The sequence below is a fragment of the Schistocerca gregaria genome, unplaced genomic scaffold, assembly GCF_023897955.1.
Source record: "Schistocerca gregaria isolate iqSchGreg1 unplaced genomic scaffold, iqSchGreg1.2 ptg001015l, whole genome shotgun sequence".
In the NCBI taxonomy this organism is placed as follows: Eukaryota; Metazoa; Arthropoda; class Insecta; order Orthoptera; family Acrididae; genus Schistocerca; species Schistocerca gregaria.
The window spans coordinates 22,501-25,000 of record NW_026062364.1 but is presented as its reverse complement, the minus strand read 5'-3'; positions in this window follow the sequence as shown (position 1 = coordinate 25,000).

Here is a 2,500-nt window from a genome sequence, read left to right as displayed (position 1 = left end):
CAACACGTCCGCAGAGCTGCGATACAAACCACCTGCGAGAACCGCTGGGGGCGACCGAGCAGCAGACGGCGTCGCGACGCCGAGTGCCGGGCGGCGGCGCATCCTCAACGCACACAGTCCGCAATCGGACCAGCACACTGCAGATGTCCACCGCGCTTCGCACCGGGCTCGGCAGAACCCACTTTGGCCGCCTGGCGCCGCGCGCAGGGTGCGCCGGCGCATAGCTGGGACGCCAGCCGGGCCCGTCGGCCGGCGCTCCTGCCACTGGGCGCCCCCCACCAGCCGGCTGTAGTGCGTGCGCTCACGCAGCGCGCGGCCAGCACGCCGGGCGGCCCCCCCTCACCGGCCGGGGACTGTCCCGCCAAGCCACAGCCTCGTATCGCTTCATACCCACATGGCCAACTCAGGTTCGGGGGCATGGCGGGTACCGCCGAAACAACCGGTTCATAGATGTACCGATCGTCGCTATCACCGATGCACCTGCAGCGCGAACAACCGCTCAACAACTGATTTCCAGTTCATTTGCGGATCTTTGGCAGCAAACGTATACGTCAATCTACATTTGCGAAATCTACGATTCTGGCATGCCTGCATGTTATGTGTCACGACACGCTACATCAGCCCACATACACACTGCGGCATGTACACGAGAGAACACGTGGAAGATGGTCCGCGCACGTGTGCAATGTCCCTTGCGCGGTCGACTGTCAACCGGCCTCTGTAGCATGTCGCAGATGTGGAACGCGGTCCACCGTGCTATCATGTTGTGTGGGGCAATACGATTAAATAGGAAAACCCTCGTCGCTACATCAACAGACGGCTCACGCTGATTCCCGGCAGAGGGAGGAGGGGGGGGGGGGGGGGGGCCAACATGCAATACTTTCGTCCGTACCTACCTACCACATGTCTGTACGGCGTACAACAGTGCAATCTCGCTGTAATGGGGAGACGAGACAAGTAGCATCGTGCACAACATATGGCCCTTATGATTCGCCATTGTAGGGCGCAGCCGGTGTACGGTCAAGCATGTGCCACATTATGTCACTCAGTACGTAACGACGGATGATCAGTGTGGGTTACGCGTACATCAGCGGACAGTCCACACAGGCCGTACCACAACGTACACTGACTGCATCGACAACCGAATGCAACTGAACAGCTGCAAGGCTCATTTCACAAACAAACGCCTGACCGACCAGCTTGGAAGGGCAGGAGGGGAGGGCGATATTCGTTCTGTAGCGGTACACCCTTCCAGTGGTTAGCGGGACTGTGTAGAAAGTACGCAACACTCGAAAGACCTTTATGTGAGGGTACGCACCATGGCATCAAGAAATACACATGACACCAGAGGATCCAAGCAGTGAACTATGTTCAGAGGGTTGCTGTTAGGCAAAGCTACATTCCTGTGACGTTACATGTGACAGTTAAGGTGCAGTGTAAGTTAGGTTAAGGTGCAGCGTAAGTTAGGTTAAGGTGCAGCGTAAGTTAGGTTAAGGTGCAGCGTAAGTTAGGTTAAGGTGCAGCGTAAGTTAGGTTAAGGTGCAGCGTAAGTTAGGTTAAGGTGCAGCGTAAGTTAGGTTAAGGTGCAGCGTAACTTGGGTTAAGGTGCAGCGTAACTTGGGTTAAGGTGCAGCGTAACTTGGGTTAAGGTGCAGCGTAACTTGGGTTAAGGTGCAGCGTAACTTGGGTTAAGGTGCAGCGTAACTTGGGTTAAGGTGCAGCGTAACTTGGGTTAAGGTGCAGCGTAACTTGGGTTAAGGTGCAGCGTAACTTGGGTTAAGGTGCAGCGTAACTTGGGTTAAGGTGCAGCGTAACTTGGGTTAAGGTGCAGCGTAACTTGGGTTAAGGTGCAGCGTAACTTGGGTTAAGGTGCAGCGTAACTTGGGTTAAGGTGCAGCGTAACTTGGGTTAAGGTGCAGCGTAACTTGGGTTAAGGTGCAGCGTAACTTGGGTTAAGGTGCAGCGTAACTTAGGTTAAGGTGCCAACGTGGGTTAGGTTAAGGGGCCAACGTGGGTTAGGTTAAGGGCCAACGTGGGTTAGGTTAAGGGGCCAACGTGGGTTAGGTTAAGGGCCAACGTGGGTTAGGTTAAGGGCCAACGTGGGTTAGGTTAAGGGCCAACGTGGGTTAGGTTAAGGGCCAACGTGGGTTAGGTTAAGGGCCAACGTGGGTTAGGTTAAGGGCCAACGTGGGTTAGGTTAAGGGCCAACGTGGGTTAGGTTAAGGGCCAACGTGGGTTAGGTTAAGGGCCAACGTGGGTTAGGTTAAGGGCCAACGTGGGTTAGGTTAAGGGCCAACGTGGGTTAGGTTAAGGGCCAACGTGGGTTAGGTTAAGGGCCAACGTGGGTTAGGTTAAGGGCCAACGTGGGTTAGGTTAAGGGCCAACGTGGGTTAGGTTGCCAGAGATGTGTCAAATCAGGATGTACGTTTGGCTGGTGTCAGGTGGTGGGTTGGTTCGATGCCTTTATAAGGAGTGTGGCCAAAGGGTATTTTATTACTTG